Source organism: Papio anubis, chromosome 2 (genome assembly GCF_008728515.1).
Source record: "Papio anubis isolate 15944 chromosome 2, Panubis1.0, whole genome shotgun sequence".
NCBI classification, from domain to species: Eukaryota; Metazoa; Chordata; class Mammalia; order Primates; family Cercopithecidae; genus Papio; species Papio anubis.
The window spans coordinates 146,240,300-146,265,855 of record NC_044977.1 but is presented as its reverse complement, the minus strand read 5'-3'; the positions used below and the strand labels follow the sequence as shown (position 1 = coordinate 146,265,855).

The following is a 25,556-nucleotide window of genomic DNA, read 5'->3' as shown; positions in this document are numbered from 1 at the left end:
GTTACGCATGGGCTCAGAAACATAGGCTACCATTCACCAAGGCTGGTTTGACTATTTTCACCGTGAGGTTGCTAATTTTCCAGCAGCAAAGACCAACACTCTGTCTCCAAATGGCACATTTCCCTGAGATGATCAGCCAGTTCTCTGGTGGCAGTCTGATTGTATTGAACAGCTTCTATTATGGAATGAGCAGAATTTTTTTTTTCTTCCTGAAATAAATACTTATTTTATAAGGATTTGTCTTAACTATATACTTCTGCAAAAACTATCATCCACAAACTTACTGAATGTCTAGGTTGCCACCATGGTATTTCATGTAACATTCCTTTTCACCAAAGAATTCATTTCGTAGTAAATAAAGTATAGCAACAGGTCCATGCTCATGGAAGTCACTGGTCTTACCATGTTCAGGATGTACCATTCTGAAGCGGCTGCCTTGATTGATTAGTAGAATGGCCTTTTGAAGATTCAGTTACGTTATGAGTTAGGTAGCCACACCTTATAGGGCTGGGGCAATGTCTCCCAGGATATAGTACATGCTCTCAATTAACATTAAATAAATGGTGGTGTTTTCCGAGTAACCAGCATTTATCATCCAGGAATCAAAAGTTGGAAATGGGAGTGGCTCTTTATTACCCAGCAATAATCCACTAGCAAAATTTTTTGCTTCTTGTCTTGGCAATCTTAGATTCTTTTCATCTAGAGTTTTTAATTTCAAATGGACAAGTGCTTCTACTAGGAGACACAGTAATGATTTTATTGGAAATTCAAACTACCAGCCCAATTTGGGCTACTTATGAGTTTGAATCTACAAGCAAAGAAGGGGGTTACTGTATTGGTTTGAGTGATTGATCCTGATTGCCAAAGGGAAATACAACTGCTACTTCATAATGGAGGTAAGAAAGAGTGTCTGGAGTACAATAGATCTCTTAGGGCATCTTTTAGTTCTACCGTGTCCTATGACTAGAGTTAATTGAAAAGTGCAGCAACCCAATTCAGACTGGACTATTAAAATTTCAAGTCATTCAGGAATGGAAGTTTGGGTCAACCCACCAAGCAAAGAACCACAATCAGCTAAGCTGCTTGCTGAAGATAAAGAGGATATGGAATGGGAATAGAAAGAAGGTAGTTCTGTTACTAATGGTACCAACTATGATCACGTGACCAGTTGTAGATGGGAGGACAGTAATAGTTATTATGTTTTTCCTATTTTGTTATGAATATATTTGTATACATACAAATCAAACATTTTTATTTTTCCCTCTCATCCTCTTATTATCTAACATAAGATCTGTTGATGATAAATATCTTTATATCTTAGTATTTAACTCTAGGGTATCAAAGAAGATGAGTGAACATCACCTAAGGACTTTTCCTTCTTTTTGGAGTAAAGAATTAGCAAGTTTTTGGTGGAATGCAAAATAGTTGTCCTATATTAAGTAGAAGTATGACTTCATTGTTGTCTTTATTTGGAGATTAAATTGTCTTCATTTGGAGATTAAATAAAGTTTAAACAGACATTTATGGATGCCAAGTTGATTAAAGTTAGATTGTGATGGTCAGTTCTGTGTGTCAACCTGGCTAATCTACAGCACTCATTTATTCAATTAAACACTAATTGAAGTTTTGTTGTGAAGAATTTTGTACAGGTGATTAAAGCCCATAACCAGTTAACTTTAAGTAAAAGACATTATCCTTAAGTAAAAGAAAGTATAAGATGTGGACCTGATTCAATGAATCCGAATGTCTTAAGATCAGAACTGGGTCTTCTCTGAAGAAGAAATTCCACCTGCAAAAATTAGCTTCAACCCATGCCTGATAGCTCTATCCTGCCCTTCCTGACATCCTCCTCTACAGATTTCAAACTTGCTTAGCCAGGCCCACAATCACGTAAACAAATTCTTTGGAAAACAACATATAATGTATATCCCCTACTGGTTCTGCTTCTCTACTGAATCATAACACTATTTTTCCTAAATGTAGAAAATAAACTAAAGTCACATCACTTTCATATCACAAGCTGAGTTAAATCTCTCTCCCAGTCCTCATTCCTTATTCACTCATCAACAAACAGAGCTTGTATCATGGATGCACCTTACATATTTGGTTTTAGGGAAATTAGAAAGTATTATTACTGAATATAAACTACAGAAATACAGCAGCAACATTTTTGAAAGGAGCAAACCAAGAAATAAAATTATGTCTAGACCAGATTTGTAAACAGCTATGCAGTTAACAGAACAATATGAGGAGACTTTTTCTGTAAAAGAAAATTAACAAAAGTTATTGATAAGCTGGACTTCATTAAAGTGACAAACTCCTGCTCTACCAAAGACACTGTCAAAAGAATGAGAAGCCAAGTCACAGACTGAGAGAAAATATTTGCAAAAGACGTATTTTGTAAAGGACAGTTATCCAAAATATACAAAGAACTCTTAAAGCTCAACAATAAGAAAATGAACAACCCCATTTTAAAATAGGCAGAAGACCAGATCAGATACCTCAATAAAGAAGATATACAGATAGCAAATAAGCATAAGAAAAGGTATTCAACATCATATGTTATTAGGGCATTGCAAATCAAAATAACAATGATACACCGTTATACATCTATTTGAATGGCCAAAATCCAAAATACTGACAACACCAAATGCTAGCAACCATATGGAGAAATAGGAAATCTCATTTATTGCTGGTGAAAATTCAAAATAGTACAGCCACTTTGGAAGACAGTTTGACAGTTTCTTACAAAACTAAACATACTGTTACCATTTGTTGGCAGTAATTGCATTCCTGGGTATTTTTGTTCACACAAAATTGACACTTATGTCTACACAGAAACTTGAACATAGCAGCTTCATTCATGATTGGCCAAACTCGAGAAGCAACCAATATGTCCTCCAGTAGGTGAGTGGATAATCTTTGATACATCCAGACAATGAGACATTATTTAACACTAAAAAGAAGTGAGCTATCAAGCGTGAAAAGACATGGAGAAAACTTAAATCCATATTACTGAACGAAATAAGCCAAAATGAAAGCACTATGTACACTGTGATTCCAACTATATGACATTCTGGAAAAGGCAAAATTATAGGCAGTGGTTGCCAATGTTTAGGAGAGAGGGAGTGATGAATAGGCAGAGCCCAGAGGATTTTTAGAGCAGTGAAACTATTCTGTATGGTATTATTATAATGGTGGATACCTGTCATCATATACTTGCTAAAACCTACAGCATGTACAGTACCAAGAGTGAGTCCTAACGAAAACTATGGATTTTGGGTGATAATAATGTGTCAGTGTAGGTTCATTAATTGAAAAAAAACTATTGCTCTGGTGGCGGATGTTGATAGTGGGATAGTTATCCATTTGTGGTGTCAAAGGGTGTATGTGAAATGTCTGTACCTCCTATTTACTTTTGCTGTGAACCTGAAACTCTTCTGAAAAGTAAAGTGTATTTTAAAATAAATAAATTTTTTGAGACTTTGCCACCATTATTAAAATAATTCTAAGACGATTAAAAAAAATTAACTATTGTCAAATCATTAAACTTGGGTAAGAAGCTTTTTTTTCTAATAATAGAACCTCTTGAATTAAGTGAATTAGGAGAATTCAAATTTGCCTAAATTTGTATCAACTAAATCTTCATTACTAAGTTCTCTTATCATAAAACAATGAATTCTTTAATTTTTACTAACTGGAGATAGAAAATTATTAAAAATGTATACTAGGTAAATCATCTATAACTGCACAATCACAAACCATGACTAACTTAATACAAATGTGCTTTATTAAGAGTATCTTATACTGTGATTTCATTATATGTTAAATTACCACATTAAAATTGCTTAGCTAACATAATAAGATGACATTAATATATAGTAAAACATATTAAACTGTCTAAAGGAATGTGGAAGGAAAAGATACTTTTATAAAGTATCCCCCTTATTTACCAGGGATTATATTTTAGTATAAGCAAAATTTTAGTGAAGAAATTTGCAATGCTGAAAGCTAGTGACATTTACAATAAAATGAATCTTTGCTTGGATAGAGAGAGTATTGAATGTTTTGGTTTAACAATCACAGTGCGAAGGAACTGATTATTTCTCTACCAAGACAAAAACAAAAACAAAAACAAAACAAAACAAAAACAAGCCTACTAGTATGAAAGGTGTCAGCAATGGACTGAACATTAGGTCAACATATATGAGACAGTTCATTGCAGTTTCAAGCTAAATAAAAGAGTCTGTTAGTTTATACACTTCTCAAATTTATACCATTTCTAAAATAATCCATATCTTGACTTGCTGCATCACGGACCTCCAGCCCACATATATATTTCATTGGATTCATTTTTCATTCTCCATATTGAGTCAGACTGTCTTGTGGATCTCTGATATTTATCTCTACCTGTTCTTTTCAATGGTTACAAGCTTATCCAAGCCCTAAGGCCACAAACATGCCTGGATTAGTAAAAATAACAAAAACGTCAGTCTCCAGTTAACACTCTTCTATCCTCCTAACAATCATATGTACAATAGCAGCAGTAACTTTTATTGAGCAATAATGAGCCCTTAAATCTGACAGAATAGGAAAAAAAAATACATTACAGTCAAAATTCTTTGGACAGAGGTAAGCAAACCTATTTCAACAAAAATGTCTAAGATATAACGTTCGTCCTGGAGTCACTCATGGTTCCTGTCAAAGCTTTGTTACACATCTTTGATACCTTTGCTCTTCACTACAAGTAATCAGAGTTTCATCAGCTCCACCCTATGTTTCCAAAATATCTTTTTCCTCCAGAAAATCACACATTTAAGTCCCTCTTTAAAAAAAATAAAAAAATTCTTCTTTTTTTCAGTTCACATACTTCAATGGTGAAAAACAGTTTAGGATATGAAATATTTCATTTATTCATATCTGATAAGAGTTCAATACATTAACACCTTCATTTCAACATGATAACATTATATTTATCCAAGAAATAAATGTCATGGGGGAAGTCTCAGAGAGAATGATATTTGGGTCAACATATTGGTTTTGTATATAGGGGTTTTCATTATGCTAAATAATAGCTCATGTTTTATAATATTGACAGAAGGAAGTATTTTTGCTCTTTTGCCCAAACCTCAATTAATTGTGAATTTCTTAATTATAAGCTGGGTCGACTGTTATCATAACGGTGTGTGCAAGACAGTCCATGGAAACATAAGCAAAATATACTGCCTTCCTGTTCTAGTTAACAAGTACAAAATTAAAGACTTCCTCAAACTTGCTGTAAAACAATATAGTATTTCTTTTTTTTTTTTTGCTGTGAAACAAAACAATATTGTGCTGTAAAACAGTAAAATAACTTTTCTAGCTCATGCACGTGCAATTTCGGCAGGGCTTGATGAGGACAGCTTGTCTTTGCTCTGCACACATCAGTTGGGGAATGCAGTTGAAGACTAGATACATCTGAAGGATTCCTCACTCACATGCTTCACAATTAATATTGTCTCTCAGACTGTCAGCAAGAATAACTACACATGGCCTCCCAGCATGGTGGCTGCGATCAAAAAGGAAGCATTGAGACAGAGAGAGAGAGAGAAAGAGAGAGAGAGAAGCTAGGGGAAATCTATATTCCCTTGGAAGTCACTTCCTGACTACTCTGTAGGTTGAAACAGTCAAAAAGCTCTACTGGAAACCCCGTCTCAACTAAAAATACAAAAATTAGCCAGACGTGGTGGTGCATGCCTGTAATCCCAGCTACTTAGGAGGCTGAGGCAGAAGAATTGCTTGAACTCAGGAGGTGGAGGTTGCAGTGAGCCGAGATGGCGCCATCCTGCACTCCAGCCTGGGATACAGAGCGAGATTCTGTCTCAAAAAAAATTTAAAAATGCTCTTTGCAAGTAAGCTAAAGATTAAGGTTTATGCTAATAACAAAACACACATGAGCGTGAGAAAATAGGAGCTGGTGCTTTCCCTTCTCTCCCAGGAAGTTCTAATTTGACCAGAAGACAGGATAAAAACCTAATCACATCAGAAAAAAAGCTGCCCAAATGCTTTTTAAATTACCAAGATAGCCATTTGAAATATTTAAAAAAGGATACTCCTCTAAGTTTATATTGTACATTGGGATGTTAGCTAATTATATGAACCTATAATGATTTATAGACATTTAAAATTTAAACAAACAGAATATGAAGACAAAGCTTTAAGGTCATATAATATTCATACTAGTAATTTATTTAACATCTCTAAATACGATGATAAAAGACATTCTTACAAGCCAATTCCAAAGCTTTTAATATATTAGTACAATATTCATGTGAGAATAAATATATATAGATATGTATAAAAATTTAAATATAAAAATATGTACAATTATGTGTTCAAATATGTATATTGTTAACCTGTATAATGTATATATAAATATATATACAATGTCTATAAAAATTTATGTAAACTCTCTAAATACGTATGAACAAATATTTGTGAGATATGTACCTTTTAGCCTTTTTTTTTTTTTTCCAGGTTTGGTCTCCCTGAAAGCACATCTCTATGAAAAGCCCTGACAATCTCACAAAAAAAGAACTACGCTTCATGTAGAGAGAAAAGCCACGTGGAGATTTCTCATTAGTCACCTGCATGAATCCTCTTGAAGCGTCCAGCACAGCCCAGCTACCAGCTGAATGCAACAGAGTAAATGACCCCAGCTGAAGTCACATAAAGCAGAAACATTGCCCAAAGGAGGGCCATCTGAATTTCATACTCATGCATTTTAGCCAAATGAAATGAAATGATCGGTTTTTTAGCCCTTTGTTTTGTTAAGCAGCAATAGATCATTGAAACAATGAGTATTTGTATGTAGATCCTATTTTGTGATTTGGCCTTTGAAGAAAAGTTTTTTGAACCATTCCTTAGAAACTGCTTGATTTCATGAATTGTTACATCTTTCAAAAACTCAGAAATATGTGGTGTTCAGACATCAAATATTCAAAAAGCCTAAAACTTGCATAATTTATTTTCAAACGATATATATATATATATATATAACTTCCAAAATTACATACATATGTTTTTAAGCTGATACTTGAATAATCTTTCTTGGAACAGGCAGGATACATTAGAAGAGCTGCCAATATACTATCCAGTCTTTTAAGTCTGTAAAATATTTGTGAACCTAACCAAAATGTTCTAAATTTATATAGAAATCAGAAAATTCATTTTTCTTGAAAATCACATGCTTTATCCTGCAATAGCCACTTATTAGTTCTGTGACATTGAACAAAGTACTTAACCTTTCTGGTCCTCTGTTTCTCCACCTTCAAAACGGGGATGATAACAGTATCTACTTCAAAGGATTATTTTTGGAATTATGCAAATAAATATATGTCCAGTGTCTGGCACATTTTACATTCTTTATAAATGTTAGCTGTAATTATTTATCATAGGTACCTTTGTAGGTCAATTCTCTAACATATCAATCTTTTTCATTACCCACAGTGCATTTTCTGACTATAACTGCTAATGTAATTTAATCTCAAATAGCTTCACTTACTGGACATATTTCATTCTGCATAAAATGTATGACTATTCACAAACATTAATATAATATTTGAAGATAATCTATATATTGACTATATAGTAGTAATATGTGTATTACTGAAGAATCCCACATTCAGATCCAATATTTTAGTTAATTGAAAAATGTCTTAGATTATCAAATCTTACATTTTAATGAAAATGGGCTTCTTTAATAATGTGCATTAAAATGTAAGCATTACAGTTATGTTTTTATATAGCATATTTGGCATAAAAGTTTAAAGTCATACAAAAAATAATTTAAGATCATTAGGGTATTTCAAGACTAAATTGCCCAACAAATTTTCTTACATGAAAAACTCTAAAATGCTAGGTATCATATTAAAGTTAAACTGAAATTTTACAGAGGCTTCAGATTTTCATTAGTAAAGGTATGTTACAAAAATTATTTCATAAAAAATTGTTATTCATGTTATAACTTTTATTTAAATACTAAGAAGGAAATTATCCAGGCATGGTGATGCACACCTGTTGTCCCAGCTATTTGAGATTCTGAGGCAGGAGAATTGCTTGAACCCGGGAGGCAGAAGTTGCAGTGAGCTGAGATCATACCACTGCACTCCAGCCTGGGCAACAGAGTGAGACTCTGTCTCATAAATCAATCAATCAATAAATATTAAAAAGCGCTTGGCCCTCAGTCAGAATATGTTTTTGTTTTATTTTGGAATTCTCATTTATATGCTACTATTACAGAAATAAATAATTTTAGAAAATAATTATCTTCCTATGTTAGAAGATGATTGACTGTTGCCAATACGTATTCAAGGAGTTTGAAGCATATAAAAAAGAATGAGGATAAACCCAAGCAACAAAGGACCTAGAAAAAAATGTAGCAAAACAAATTATTGAGTTGATGTGTGTGCATGTGTGTGTGTGTGTTTAATTCACTTCTAGGTTTTTGTATTCTTCATATTGTTTCACATTGCAGTTGATAAAAGTAAACTATTAAAGGTATAGCAGAAAAATACCAACCATATTATTTTGATCTTGTGAACAAAGATATACTTGACATTGTAAATGTTTCAGTGCCCCCAGTATTTCAGCATAGGTTCTTTCTATTTTCCCTAAGTGTTGGCCAGCTGAGAAATAAAGAGAAAGAGTACAAAGAGAGGAATTTTACAGCTGGGCCTCCGGGGGTGACATCACATATTGGTAGGACCATGATGCCCACCTGAGCCACAAAACCAGCAGGTTTTTATTAAGGACTTCAAAAGGGGAGTGGGTATATGAACAGGGAGTAGGTCACAAAGATCACATGCTTCAAAGGGCAAAAAGGAGAACAAAGATCACATGCTTCTGAGGCCAATAAAGATCACAAGGCAAAGGGTAAAGCAAAGATCACCAGGCAAAGGGCAAAATCAAAAATTCCTAGTCTATGTTCAGCTGCGCATGTATTGCCTTGATAAACATCTTAAACAACAGAAAACAGAGTTCGAGAGCAGAGAACGATCTGAGCTCAAATTCATCAGGATGGGTTTTATCCCGCATCCTAATAATTCTGAGGGTATTGCAGGAGAGCAGGGCATATTTCAGTCCTTATCTCAACCGCATAAAACAGACACTCCCAGAGCAGCCGTTTATAGACCTCCCCCAAGGAATGCATTCCTTCCCCAGGGTATTCATTATTAATATTCCTTGCTGGGAAAAGAATTCAGTGATATCTTCCCTACTTGCTCATCCGTTTATAGGCTCTCTGCAAGAAGAAAAAATGGCTCTCTTCTGCCTGAACCTGCAGGCAATCAGACCTTACGATTGTCTTCTCTTGTTCCCTGAAAATCGCTGTTTTTCTGTTCTTTTTCAAGGTGCACTTATTTCATACTGTACAAACACACATGTTTTACAATCAGTTTGTACAATAGTGGTCCTGAGGTGACATACGTTCTTAGTTTACAAAGATAACAGGATTAAGAGATTAAAGTAAAGACAGGCATAAGAAATTATAAAAGTATTCTTTGGGAACTGATAAATATCCATGAAATCTTCACAATTTATGTACATCCGTCACGGCTCCAGCCAGTCCCTCTGTTTGGGGTCCCTGACTTCCTGCAACAACAGAAGTTGATGTTTTATCTCTAAGTATACTTATTCAAAGCCAGGGATGTACAATAACCATAAAACAACTCTGTAGGAAATGTTTAGAATTGTTTTCTTTAATTCTCCATCCTTATGGAAGTCATAAAATCCTTAGAGGGGATGTGTCTATTAGAGACAATGATCTCTGCCCACCACAATCTTAACAAGTTTAAATTTTTTACAGAGATTTGCTGTGTTCAGATTGCTGCTGAGAACTTAAACTCCTTCTAATAATATATCATAACAAAGGTATAAATAATTTTTCTATAAACACACACTAAGACAATGGACAAGAAGACTTGAAAGATATCAGTGTAATTTTAGACTATAAAAAGCATACGTATCTTAAAAAATTGATGATCGAATCCCTGAAGATGAAATGAAAATCAGGCCAATATACATACTGTAATACTCTGAAAGGACTAAGGAACTGATGGCACAAAATACTGTGGAAAATACTGTGTTGAAGCAGGGGTTGAAATCAGGAATAATGTTGAAAAGTCTGTATAAGGAGCAGTGAAACCCTTGATACTTTCTCAGATTCAGCACTGCCATGTAATCACTCCTCTACTAAGCAGGAAAGTAAAGATTTCATTTACAGAGAAATTGAAGCATAGGGGCCCCAGACCAAGGACACCAAGCACTGTAAAGAAAGCAGAAGAGAATCCTACTGGAAATTCAACCAGACACATTGGTCTGTCCCATGAATAGTGGGAGTCAGACATACCTCACTTTCTAGGTAAGACATTAGAAGATGCTTCTCTGGTGAAACTGACTATTCCCAGAGAAAAGGAAACACAAGTACTCCTACTATTGAGGGGTCCATAAATAAAATAATCAAATTGTGTCTCAATCACTCTAAAGTGAAGCCTTCTGTTTAAAAAAAGTTTCTACCAAAATTTTAGTACCTCTATTTTAGTTATGAGCAAAAATACACAAAGGATTTGACGAACGAAAAGAAAAACAGAAAAAGAAGCCCAGAGTAAACGAAGATAATGTAGGAGTAAAAAATTTTGAAAAGCTTTGGCTTAAAATCAAAAACATTAATACATTAATGTATTCTTAATACATTAGATCAATACATTACATCAGTCAAGATGCTGGCAACAAAATACGATACACACAAAATGTGAGACTATGGAAACTCCAATGATGGCACTATTTACCAGTTTTTAACATTAAGAGCAACTAACGAGAGATGCTAAAGCATCCCTGGCCTAGACAAGGCATGGGATTTTGATCACCCATAAGTCTGAAGAGGTTGAGAAAACATATTTATCAAGAACTAAGAGAGTTGTAAATATAAAAGAGGGCCTCCAGACACAAGCTGTGTCCTTTGAAAGAGAAAACAATTTACTGCCAATCCACAGCCTGACTGGAGGAAGTGAGGAGAATAAATACTCTCCTGTACGTCTCTGTCCGTCCTCTGATCGCTTGCCCATGACCCTTGTGTTGAATCTCAACCAGATGCCAGAGGACGAGGGAGCTCTAGTGATGCAACCCATATGACTCAGACCACAGGGATCATCTAGGATCACAAAGGAGGGGAAGAAGGATAGAGAGTGAATCTTATGGGATAAATGGAGAACATCCTGAACAGAAAGTAACAGAAGATGAAAAGACATCCATAAAACCAAAAGAGAATGATACTTTAAAAAGCATGGGCTACCAGAAACTAACAGTAGTTACATAAAAAATAAAATATTTATCATATATTTATTTGTGTATATATTAAACACACTATGCATATAATCATTAGAAAGGCTGGACATTTGGAAGATAACATTTGGGAAATTTCAAAGACAGTTGAGCAAAAAGATACGTGATGTGAAATAGGCAGCAATAGATTACAATTTGAAGATTATCTAGGAAGTCCCCATCCAATATTAGGAATTCCGCAAGACAAAGAATAAAAGTTAGAGTGGGAGAAATAAAAAAATCTGTCAGAATTGAAAGAAATAAGTCTAGATATTGAAAGTGTCAAATACACGCTAAAGAGGATGAACATTAAAGACCCCTCCCTCATCTAAAATATTCAAACAGCACAATTACTGAACTCCAGTGATAGTGAGTAAATTCTAAAGGTTTTTGGTCACCAAAAGCCAGCTCTGTAAAATGGAATCTAAATAAGAGTGGCCTTTGAAATTCTCAATGGCCCCTCAGAACACCAGAAGACCATAGGGAAAGCCTTCAATGTTCTAAGAGAAAATAATATTCAACTTAGATTCCTAAAATCAGCCCAATCTACAATTCAAGTTTTGAGGTGAAAATATAGATATTTTGATACGTGCAAGTGCTCAGAAAGTTCAAAATTCACAAATTATTCCCAGCGGAAGACTGTTCAGAAGTCCACATGAAACGACATTCTCGTGTTTTTCTCCAACTTCTGATTGTTCCTTCTCTTTCTTTGCAGGCTAATCCTTCTTTATGTAAACATTGACATATGCTGTGGTGTGTGTGTGTGTATGTGTGTGTATAATCTTTTCCTTTTATTTCTTCACTAAATATGTATCTGTTCACATATACATGCATACATATGAACATATGCACTAATATAAACATACACTGATATCTATATAAAACAGAAAAAAAATCTTAAATTTAGATTTTTTAATTTGAAAATACTTATTTCTGAAGAGATGGTATTAATGGTATTTTAAAAGTCTGGTCTTATTTTTATATTAGTTTGCCATGTGAAATAAATATCTCACACCAAAATCTTTCCTTTTCTAATCCATACATCAAGAATTAGAAAGAAGTTGATGTGTTCCACTTCCAAAAGTAACCTTTTTCAAGCTCTAAAGTGTTTCAAAGGTTGTCAGACCTCTTTCAGAAACTACTTCCGCTTGAATGATAACAATGCCTACATCATAGGCTGATTTGGAGGCCTAAATGCAATCATGTAAGGTAAAGTGACTAGCTATATATAATAGGTGCTCTAAAAATGTCATTGTTTTCACTTTGGCTTGCACGATTTCTTACCTCAGTGTAAGCTTTAATAGAAAAGATGAGAACTTATGTTAGGAAATGAATATTCAAAAGAGAAGAAGGTTCTGACTAAAAAGGGAAAAGTGAAAAGAAGTCAAAATTACTCGGGTTTGGGGTCATAGGGTTATTTCATTAGCTGTCATGTGTATAGAATTTTGGGGGGTAGAATGTGAATTTTAAAGATTTCCTCTGTTTTGTGAGATATAATTCTCCTTTACTGAGTTATAAAGATTACCTCGGGCTTTTTCTCAGGCTTGTTTGAGTTGAATTTGTGAGTGTTTTGAATGGACAAAACTACCGATATTTATCTTGAAGCAAGAGCAAGAAAACTAAATTTTACTCGTATTGCAGAAGAAACCACTGCAAATAAGCTTATTGTACGTAGTTATTGTCTTCATTGGCGGCCCAATCTAACAGACTTTTCCTAATCACTGTTTGACCATAAATAACCCCGCTTGCCTTTTTGTCATATGTGTGTCATATGTTATGGCCTGTGTTTAGATATCTTCACTCTCTTTTACTTTGGTGGCGTTGAGAAAACTTATCCTTTTAATATTCATTGATACTTCAGAGTGACCTCTCATAGACGGGATAAATTAAATCCATTTTCCTTATTTTACAGATGAAAAATCCTAACCCAAATAAGTAAATTTAATTTTCCAAGGTCAAACAGCTAGCAACCGGCAAAAGACTTAGAGCTCACGTCTCCTGAACCTAGCTCAGCATGTAATAGAAACATCTCACCTTGTGTTTTTCTGAAGAATCAAAGATTTGTTAAGTAACTTAAATATAATTATCTCTGTCTAGAATTAAGCCAAAATAACGTCTTCGTTTTCTCCAATAACAGTTTTTCAACATATACCTCGGACTACTCTGCCTCAGTCCTTGGGGAAATCTATACATGCTTTCTCGACTTAAAATCCAAGTTCATTGCTGAATAAAACCATTGCAGCATAAAACTTGGACTTTGACAAGCATTTCCAAATAGAAATATCCACTGCAGCCAGAGCGCCTCTAACTTAAATTTATTTTGAATATTCTTTGTGGCTGCTATTATTATTTCAATTATCAATACATACCTATCTTTTAAAAAAATTATAGCTGTATAATGCCATGAGGGACAAATTTATGAAAACCATTAATTTTCCTGTTTGCAAAAGTTGGTTGGCTTCACGTCAGGATTCCGTTGTGAGAGCTGTTTGAACTGTTACAACTCATTGTCATGTTTCCCAGTCACTGAAGCAAAGCTTTCCTAAATGAAGACAAAGTAGAAACATTACTCTTGTCAAATGAAGTTACCAGGATCTGACAGAAGCTGTTATTGCCTTAGCACCAAAATTCAAAGTCTTCTATGCATGATCTGTTTCATTATAGGAACCTACTCTCATGGGATTTATTTTATTTTCATAACAGCGAAAAAGTAATTTGTTGTATTCACCTACGTACAATGATGGATTAACAGTCTGAATCCTGAAGATATCATCATCAGCAACATTGTCATTGATGCCAGTGTGATGAGCACAATAACCCTAGTAGTGTAGTCACAAAAGCACCATTGTGGTATTTTCTGTGAGGAAAAAAACAAATGGTGACCTTACAAAAAAAAAATCTCCCTTATAAGAGAAAATTTGGAAACTTTTATTGTCATTGATTCAGATAAAAAATGGAGGTCATTTGAAATAGATTACTTGAAACTTTTATGAATAGTTGCCAAATATCTGAGAATAATTTTATTAAAATATGGTGATATATGATATAATAAGATATGAGCATTTTCAAGATAATTTATTTTTCCCTCTAAAAGACTAATTAGTATACAATATGTTTAACATTTAAAGGTGAAATGTCTTCTGGTTCTTAAATTCCAGGTCTAAGCAAATATTTGCTAATTTAATGATTATATGTCTTTTAACAGATCAGATTACTTTTATTCTCAAAAAAAGTTTTATATTTTTGTGTAGTCTAAAAATGTCTGTATTTTTACTGTGATTTTTGTCTTTCATTTCATGTTTATAAAGATTAAGTCTATGTGATTACATAAATATTTATCTGTATTTTTAGTTAATAGTTTTTTAGGTTGAATTTTTTTTAAATATTCATGAATTTATTTCATCTGGAAATGTTGTTCATGTATTTTATAATTAGAGTAACAGATTTAATCAGTTATTTTTCCCAAGTAGTGATCCAGAGTACCCCAGGATATTTATTGAATAATTCATTCTTTCTCAACTTTTGTAAGATGCTACTTTTATGATTAACTAAAATGTTATATATTCTGAGAAAAGATTTTGAACTTTCTGTTCTGCGATTGATCTATGTAACAATGTATAAATATCACAATAATTATAATGGCATTATAGTATACCTTAAAATCTATGATTAGGAGCTTTTCTTGATTACTCTTTTTTAAGCTCATACCTTTTTCCAAATAAACTTCACACTTACGTTGAGAACGGTTCTTTTAGAAAAAAACTCTTTTGCATATATTGAAAAATATTTATTATGTATTCCAGTAGAGAAATGCTTTATGCTTCTCTTATTAAAATCCTCTCTTTTACTCTGGGTAAGAATTTTGAACACTTTTGCACAGTTCAGTATACTTATGCTTAAATTTTTTATTGGTATTATGTTTATTATTTATTAAATTATTTTTGTTTTATTATTAGGTTGCTTTATATATTTTTTTACTTTCCATTTCATTTTTAAGAGATTACTTCTCAAATAGTAGAAAAATAATAATTTCATATTTTTGTTTTAACATACTGAACTCAAACATTGTAAAGTGTTCTAGTGATTCTCTTGGGTTTTCTTGCTAGGTAAATATTTAATCTGTTGGTAATTACATTCTGATTTTTTTCTCAAACTTATGACTAAGTTCTTTTTTGGTCTTATTCCTTTTCCCAACATTTCTAGAATAATGTTAAGTAAGAATGGTGAAATGAGTACATATTCTTTTTCCTATAGGTTTTTTTTATAGACAGATATATAGATAGATGTTATAATTGTGCAATGTAAACTAAAGTAATATTTTATTATCCCCTTCAACAAAAGGAAGTACATGCTTTAGTCATCTATGACTCTGGAAAACAGCAAGATATTTCTTATCTATTAAATGTTCAAAAATAATTATTAAATAAATAAGTAAACACAAAGTAAAGTACATTAGAAACAAATCCATGAGTGCATTTCATAACAAGTGCCTGTTTTACCTCAAGCTACATTTTTTTCTTAAGCCTTAAGTATTTACCCAGGAGTGTTCTAGCTGCCTTCCTTGCTCTTTATCAAATTCTTTCTCATGGTTCTGAGATCTGCTCCCAAAGACCACTCTCAAAGCTGGAAGCCTGACACTATTCCAGATTTCCCCCACACTGAATGCCCACTTGAGCAATGCATCACTGTTTTTAAGGTACTATCTTTGACAAACACATTTAGCGATATCCCATACAAAACAAGTGACCTCCTTTCTCTTGAGAACTGCCCCTAGCTGTCATAACTCTGCTCTGTGTCCCTCACCAACTTGCTTCTGTCAGTTGGACCAGAAGTGGAGACCAGACCAAAGCCAAACAATAGAGATTCTGTTCAAGAATTTGAAAGTGTCATCGAGACCTGAGATCCTGAATGGAGAAGATAAAAACTTGAAAGCTGAAAACTATCCTCTACATGACGTGCCTCATGGAGTAAGAAGTTGGGGAAGTAGTTTGAGAGAGTGAAGCAAAAAGAAAGAAATTAGAGGAGAAATAGAGAATTTTCCTAGGATATCTGGTTTGTTTTTATTTTTTGATATTTTCTTCTTTCACATCCTGATAGCTTCATTTTGTCTCTCACTTCTCTTAAAATAACTTTTTAATGTTTATATAACATCTCCTCTTTTCCATTAGCTATTTTGGCTTGCTTCTGTGACTTTTGACCAAAATATCTTCATGACGACACGATCAATATATATCTCCTCTATTTTGAAACAATTGTCTCTCTGAAGACACTGCTGAGATCTTTATATTTATTGATTCAGCAATTGCAGTTGGGTACAATATCTGCAGGCAGATTGTGTAGGTTTGAATACCTTCTATACCATTTACTAGGCTTAAGTCTTTGGTCAAATGCCTAACTTGTCCATGTCTTGTTTTCTTCATCTGTAAAATAGCAAGGATAATAGTACCTACTTCATAGAGAATGAAAATTCAAGCAGGCAGTATTTGTAAACCACTTAGAAAAATGTCTTACACATAGTTTGAGAAAACGTAAGTGTTTTGTAAATAAGAAATTTTGTTTTAAAAACTAGCTCACTGAATTGTGAGCACTGATTGTACTTATTGGATGCATTATTATTATTATTATTATTTTTCCTAGAATAAGATTTATCTCAACATACATGAGCATCTCAATCCCTGTTCCAATCTACTGTTGCTTTTAAAAGTCATTATATTCACCACCAATGCAGGAAACCATTTAGAGGCGCGGCTGCCACCACAGACCTTGCAGTTAGCTCCGCCCGGACCCACCCTTCGAACGCAATCCCTGATGCAGGCTTCGCTTCAGATCGCCCTGGGCTTGCTTCTCACAAGCTCACCTGAAAAAGCTCAGTAGTTTTTCCTGGAATAACTGTGATGAAGGGAAGGACCCTGCGGTGATCAGAGCCATAACTGTGGAGCCTGACCCCATCCTCCTTCCTGAGAACGTGACCTTCAGTCTCCTGGGCAGCACCACTGTCCCCCTGAGTTCTCATCTGGAGATGGACTTAGTTTTGGAGAAGGAAGTGGCTGGCCTCTGGATCAAGACCTCATGGCAGCTGTACCTTTGAACACTTTTGGGGGGCCCTGTCCAGAGCCCCTACTTACCTATGGGCTTCCTTGCCACGATCCCTTCAAAGAAGGAACCTACTCACTGCCCAAGAGCAAATTCACTGTGCCTGACCTGGAGCTGCCCAGCTGGCTCACCACCGGGGCACAGAGCATGGAATCCGTCACAGCAGAATGGAGGAGTGTGAGGAATGTCCCTTTTCCTCTGTCTTGTGTTTGCCAAGGCCAAATTCCCACTCTCTGCCCCTCTTTAATCCCCTTCCTACAATGAGTCCACCACCCTTACTGAAAATCATTTTGTGCCATTAACATTTTAGGCTGGGGCAAGCAGCCCTGGCCTAAGGGAGGATGAGTTGGACTGTTCTTGATAGCCCAGGGCATCTGCGGGCTAACCACGTTACCTATCCCCATTAGACATTCTCTCTAAAGAGCCTCGCTCATTTCCAAAGCAGTCGAGGAATGGGAACCAGTGTGTTTTAGGACCTGAAGAATCTTTATGACTTTCTCTTTGTCTCTCTCTCTCTCTCTTCTCTGTCACTCTTTTTTTTTTTTTTTTTTTTTTTTGTCAATAAGTTAAAGGCAAAGTGAGAGTATTAACAACCAGCCCCCTGTTATAATGAAGGGGCGAAAGGAGTTGCTCTTAGTCTATTCCTCCCTTAACTTCTGTAGCTAATTTTGATTTCCTTTGTAGATTTGCCCAATTAATATTAGGGTGCAGCATATCCTGCAGAGGTAGGGTGTGTGGGGAAGGAATCCCTTGGGGGAGATATTAGGAGTGCTCTGTTGTTTATAAACTCAGGTACCCGCAGGACCTAGCAAGAGACTTAAATAAGTGACAAGGACTATGAGAAATATATTGATTCCAGGCTTGACTTTGATTTTTCCTTTTTGATTAAAGATAATACTACAATGTAAATATTTCTTATACGATAAAGAAAGTCATAGCACATGTGTGTTGATACAAGGCTGCTGAGGCCTGGCCTCCAGTTGGAAATACAATTAAGGGTGGCACAGACTGGGGAGTGCATAGCCAGTCTGTGAAGTCAACTGCTACGTAGCTATGACCAGTCAGTGGCAAATAAGAATGGTGTGGGTCCAGTATTGCCAGATAGTTTCAATGTTTATTCCCAGAGTAGCCAAAAATCCAGATTTTTATATGAAATCTTATCATTTTAAAATATTAGCAACTAATTTTTTTTAAACACTATGTGGTGTGATGTGTGCCAAACGGAAACATCAGTGGGAGAGTCTGACTCATGGGTGGCCAATTCGCAACCTCTGACCTCAGACCGTGCATGCCTTGTGTTCTTAAGACCACTCCTGTGGCAACATTTCTCCCTCCACAGGGCCAAAGCCATAGTGTCTGATCCCAAGGAGAAGGCTCTTCCTTCCGTGCTAGGAGAGGCATGGGCAGCTTCTCAGCTATTAGCTGTGGGGATCAGGAGGCTGCGTGCCACAGTCTTGGAGTCCTGTCAGGTGAATGAGGCAGTTGGGAAAGAGATGACCTCACAAGCAGCTCCTTTTGGAGCAGGGGTCCAAGGCAGAGAGGGTGGCCTCCATGTCAGGCTGCCTGGATTTGTCCAGCATCCTGTTACACCGTAACAACTTCTGAACCACACATCAGCCCTGAATTCTGGGCTCATTTGAAGCCTGAATAACAATAAATCTTAAGTTGCAAATAAATAAATATCATCATATTCTCTAGGAAAGACAAATTAAAAATACACCCAAGCAAGGCCGGGCGCAGTGGCTCACGCTTGTAATCCCAGCACTTTGGAAGGCCAAGGTGGGTGGGTCACCTGAGGTCAGGAGTTTGAGACCAGCCTGGCCAACATGGTGAAACCCTGTCTCTACTAAAAATACAAAAATTAGCCTGGCATGGTGGTGGGCGCCTATAATCCCAGCTACTCAGGAGGCTGAGGCAGGAGAATTGCTTGAACCCAGGAGACGGAAGTTGCAGTGAGTCAACACAGTGTCACTGTACCTCAGCCTCGGTGACACAGTGAGACTCTATCTCAAAAAAAAAAAAAAAAAGACCCAAGTAGGAGAGAGAAGAAATACCTAGGGCACAAGGAAAATATGATGCTCTGACATCAAGTTTTCTGTGACCAAATTCCAGAGGAGAAGGCAGCCTACAGGCCAACTTAATTTAAGAAAAATTCTATTCTAATAACCATCTCAATCCAGAAGAAGCTTCCAGACAGCGTATCCTTGGCCTAATTTCTTTTCAGTTTTCTTATTCTGCCCTAGCCTCACTGTCCGTCCTTTCTTCTTTTGTTTCCAAATAATCACTTATATGTGTATATATGTGTGTCTGTGTTTAGTTGCATAGAATAGTAGCCCATTATCATTTGATATTTTGTTGCTATTATGAGTGTCCTTTTCTTATTTCTAACTGCAACCTCTACTTTTGTTGTTTAGTCTTCTTCTTTTCACTTCTTATTTTTCTTCATATTAAATATTTATTTATGTTCTTTTATCAGTCAAAGTCTTGACAGGAAATAGATGGCAGGGATACTCAAAAAAGATCTGACAAACTGAAAATCGTGACTAAAGAGAACTCTGTGAAGGGACTATTTACAGAGGTCTGGTTTGAGTTAAGGAAATAAAAAGGAATGGCAATGCAGCCAGAAATAATATAACCTGGGAGTTGATGTCACCTGTGGGACTCAACTACAGGGCAAAGAGAAAGAGTTATCACTGTAACCCAGTGGGAGGAGGACTGCAGTAAGAAATGCAAACCGTGCCTCTCAAGATGTGAGGGCGTAGAACAATTGTGGGAAAGATAATAGTACCTATTTCATAAAAAATGAAAATTCAAGCCGACAATATTTGTAAAGCACTTAAATCAGTGCCTTACTCAAACCCTCCTTCATCTTGTTCCCGAATACTTACTGGTACTTCCTATTGGCCAACTTAAGAAGAGCTTAAGCTCCCTATTGGCCAACTTAAGAAGAGCTTAAGCTCTTCTTAAGAGCATGTATGCTTGGTGTCATGGACCTCTAAACCCTCTGCCTGATCACAGCAAAGAGAAAAATAGAATATATGCTATAATATATTATACATAATATATATGTTATATATATTTATATAATATATATTACATATTATATTATATATAATATTTATGCTGGCTTTGAATGTAATTTCTCAATTTTATACATTCAACTTTTTGTCATTACTTCTAATTTTTTACTAATTTAAAATAATTTTCTTTTATTTATTTTTAAATTATTAAATTTGCCACTCTAAACTGTTTCAAATCTTAAATTTATTTTTACATGTATTATATTTATTACATTATTATTTATTTATTTATTTATTTATTTATTTTTTTTTTTTTTTTGAGACAAAGTCTCACTCTGTTGCCCAGGCTGGAGTGCAGTGGCTCAATCTCAGCTCACTGCAGCCTCCACCTCCCAGGTTCAAGCAATTCTCCTGCCTCAGCCTCCTGAGTAGCTGGGATGACAGGTGCGCATTGCTATGCCCGGCTGAGATTTGTATTTAAAATAGAGATGGGGTTTCACCGTGTTGGCCAGGGCAGTCTCAAACTCCTGACCTCAGGTGATCCCCCCCACCTTGGCCTCCCAAAGTGCTGGAATTACAGGCGTGAGCCACCGGGCCTGGCCTGTTACTTTACTCTTAAACTTTGAGTCATAAGCATTTCATTTCATGTTATAATTTATTGTCATTTATTCTTTCTTTTACTCTATCCTTTTTTACTTCAGTTATGAGTAGTTTACATAGTAGTGCCCAGGGATATAGTGGCAAAAAACAAAACCACAAACAGAAGAAATTTGAAACCCCCTGCTTCACCACTTCTACTGATTGCAGCTTGGAACACATATTAGAATTACCTGTGACTTTTTAAAATTGCTAATTTCTAGACCCACCCCACACATATTAAATCAGAATGTCCTGGATTGATTGTTGCCTAGGGGTGTTCTAAAAGTTTGAGAATCTCTGCTTTAAAGGATGGGTCTCTAGAACATGTGACCCAGGGAGACTGTTACGGGTTGAACAGCATCTTTCCAAATTCATACATCGAAATACCACCAGTCCTTCAGAATGTGGCCTTACAGGCATGCACACAGGCAGCAAGTCATGTGAAGATTAAGGCAGAGATCAGGATGATGCAGCAGAAACCAAGGGACACAGAAGGTTGCAAGCCAACCTCTAGAGGCTGAGCGATAGAGATAGATAATAGGCTCTCCCTCACACCCCTTAAAGGAACCAATCCTGACAATACCTTGATCTTAGACCTCTGGCACCTTCTCTTTAAGAATAAGGAGAGTAAAATCTCCCAGGGAGAAGGAGAACAGGGATGGCACTTGTCCTATCCCCACTAATGTATTTTTCTAGACATACCTGCTGTCCAAGCCTTGCAAGCTGTCTGAAGAAACTAAGATAAAGAGCATCTTACCATAAGTCTTACTCAAGTTGCCACACCTGCTGACCACAGGACCTGGACAAATTAAAATAAGAAACATCTCAATGTAAATCTCACTCAAAGGAGTTAATCCTATTGATCACATGCACATAAGACCAGAGGAATAACCAACTTTCAACTCATGCTTCAGTATAATACTGAAATCCTTGCCCAGGAAGGGACTTTCTTGCCGTTTTCTGATCAAGTGACCTATGTGTTAGCAGGATTCTTTACTAAGTCTGTGCACCCTGCACTCCACCCCGCAATGCAACGATGCTCATCTACCTCATGAATTGTGCGTGCTACCCTTCTTAAGACACCACAATGCACTCCCCAAGGGGAGTCAGCCAGAGAACTTTTTTTTTTTTCTGGATTACCTCCCCAGTGCCCAACCTTTCCAGGCATAAGCCATAAACCTTGTCTGGGAAAAACTTTTCTCACCTCATGTTAATTTCTATTACATTGAGTGCCAAGACCCTTATGCCGGTGACACTCTTACCCTTCCTTCCTTTAGCTATTCCCATATCTAACCTATTTCAGGAGATTGAGAATTCATCTATTGATTCAGTTCTGACAAAGAAAGATTCCAGTGTATATTTTATGGCATTAATATCCTGTGAATTTTTTACTTTGACAAAAAAACATTTTTTCAGTTTAGCATTGCTACCTAAGGAGTGGGAAATGTTGCATTTCTGTCTGTCTGTCTGTCCATCTGTCTGTCTCTCACTCTCTCTTTCTCTCTGTCTGTCTCTCTATTTTTTGAGTTGGAGTTTCTAAAACCGTTATTAAAATATTAGGAAAGCTAATCTTTCAATGTTGTTTTAAAATTACATTTTTAGATTAATAAAAGTTCATAAAGACAGAATTTTTTAAAGGCCATTTTAAGACTTTTAGTCTTTAATCCGTTGACATTTTAGTAAGCTCATAAATATGTCCAAAGTTTACTGAGTTTTACACCCACAATCTCTATAAGAAATTCAATCAGAGCCATGGTTTACTATCCAATTTTATAGGCTGCCCTATTTTGAAGTTTACTTGAAACCGTATTTCAAACTTAAGCCAATTAATAACTTAAAAATAACCCCACTAGCATAAAATTCAATTTGATATTTAAGTATTTTACAATATTCATTTTTCCTGTAACTTTTAATAACCTAGACCTGTAATTTGGTGAACTATATCAATGAACCATACGAATGATGAGTTAATGGAGTATCTCCTAAAATAAATCCATTGAAACCTATGATTGCTCTTTCATTCTATTTCTAACATGTTCTGAGAAAAATGGTGTCCTTACTCAAATAAATGTTGAAGGTACACTAAAAGGAAATATAAGAAATTATAATTTTTAATATCTGTTAATGAAGAATTCTCAAACTTATTTGATCTTGGAAATTCTTTCGTAAAATGTATCTTTTAATGGGCTCCAAAACCCTTGATCTGCAGAGTACATTTTGAGAAATTCTGAGGACCTCACATCTCCAAATGTGAGTAATTTTTAACTGAAAACCAACAAATGAGACGAATCTCACTTGTGACTTCTGTTTTTTTCACAATTCAAATTGATATAAAGCTTAAGAATGAAACAATACTGTGCAATTGTAAAGTAATCACTGAATTTTACCTAACATTAGTTTTCCAGCTTGGCCTAAGTTAACTTTCTTTTTCAATCACAATTCATTTGTCAGAGAAAATGGCATTGTATTTAATTTTACTTGAACTTCACAGTTATAACAATAGCCCTCAAAATAAGATGCAAGTAGTTAAATGTCCTAGCAATAAATCAACTGGTGACTCACTTAGCTGTGTATGCAGTTTTGAAGGTGAGATTAGTTGCAAAACTAAAACTTACAATTTACAAAATAAAATCTAAAACTAAAAACTTCACTTCATAGTTTTTTAATTTTTATTGATTGATTCAAGCTCTAAACACTGCTTATTCTCTGGTTCTTCTAAGGAGAAATACGCTTGTGTTACCAAGCATAAATACACTGTACTCCCACCAGGGAGAAAAGTAGAGCCTAAATAAAACATGTGTAGGGCATGGTGGCTAATGCCTGTAATCCCAGCACTTTGGGAGATCGAGGCAGGCAAATCACAAGGTCAGAAATTCGAGACCAGCCTGGCCAACATAGTGAAACTCTGTTTCTATCAAAAATACAAAAAATTAGCTGGGCGTAGTGGTGCTTGCTTGTAATCCCAGCTACTCCAGAGACTGAGGCAGGAGAATCGCTTAAACTCAGGAGTCAGAGTTTCAGCCAGCCGAGATCGCACCACTGCACTCCAGCCTGAGCGACAAGAGCGAAACTCCGTCTCAGAAAAAATAAATAAATAAATAAATAAATAAATAAATAAATAAATAAAACATGTGACTAAGCAGTAAGAACCTTTAGGGTGTTGAGCAGTTAATATCAGCAGGTAAAGAACTTATCCAAGAGTTGTTGATTATGTAAGCAATAAACAATTTCACTTACATATTTATTACAAATTTCACTTACATATTATGTAATATGTAATATGTAATAGTACAACTTTACACATTTCATTTACCTATTTCACTTATATATTTATTATAGATAATAAATATAAAATAATAATATTTATTATTTTTTCCTGATTGCTTCCCTAAAACATGTCATATAATACAACAAAATGAAACATACAATAAGCTCATACCAAGCATAATATCAGTGACATGTATTTCTTTGTATTTATAGTTATTTTACCTTCTGTTTGCTTTATCTGAATTTTTTATGTGTTTTAGGAAAAGTGTGAGAGATTGGAAAATAATATTTTATAATAAATATAAAAAGAAATAACATATTTTATTACATTGTGGGTTGTAATAAAAATGTATAGCAAATGAAATTTTTTAATTAAAAAAATGGTCTTCAAAGCTATGCTTAATTCAAAAGAAGAAAAAATTCTAAATGTATTTAATTTCCATTTAACTTATCAAAAGCCAAGTCCTGAAGACTCAAATTACAGAATTTATCTCACAGAGAGTGCATCCCCTGGGCCTATGATGTTTAGGTCATAAAGTTACCTGCTCTAAGATATAAAAACAACATGACCTAAAGGAAGTAAAAATTCCAACATACTTCTTTTAACCTAGGGAATTGGGGGATGACAACAGAATTATGAGAAGCAGAGATACCTTAATTCAATAGTGCTTGGACCAACCTTTGACAGATCACAAGATCAAGAGGTGATGTGTTTAAGACAAGTTAAAGAGAATGATGAGGGTAGAATGCATTTGGTCCCAGTGGGGAAATGGAATTAAAAGGGTCTCACATTTGGGACCGTGGGAGTACATACTTAAGCAAGATGATCTCATTTCAAAATAAGGTAGCCATATTCAAATAATAAGATCGAAACTATATTGGTGAATAGAAGGCCCCAGTTTTGACTCCCAAGCCTTTGTTAGTGCTCATGTGTTAGAAAGACACCCAAAACTTTCCACCCTTTTCAGGAAGGTGAGACTACCAAAAGTGAGGATTGCATGTAAAAACACCATGGCAAAACATGAGGTGAATCATTTCAGGCAAGAGCTGGGTAAAGGATTGTGATAGTGTGATATAATAAAGAGTACAGATTTGGTCTTTGTCTCCAGTTTCTGGTGCAGAGCTTCTAAAACCTTCTAAAATTCCTTTGGAATTTCCTAAGTAATGAGCATGATAGGT

General features: G+C 35.2%; 1 pseudogene; it reads left to right on the top strand.

Moving 5' to 3' along the window:
• Positions 1-17,012: 17,012 nt before the first annotated feature.
• Positions 17,013-19,211, top strand: LOC116273822 (annotated as a pseudogene).
• Positions 19,212-25,556: the final 6,345 nt, after the last annotated feature.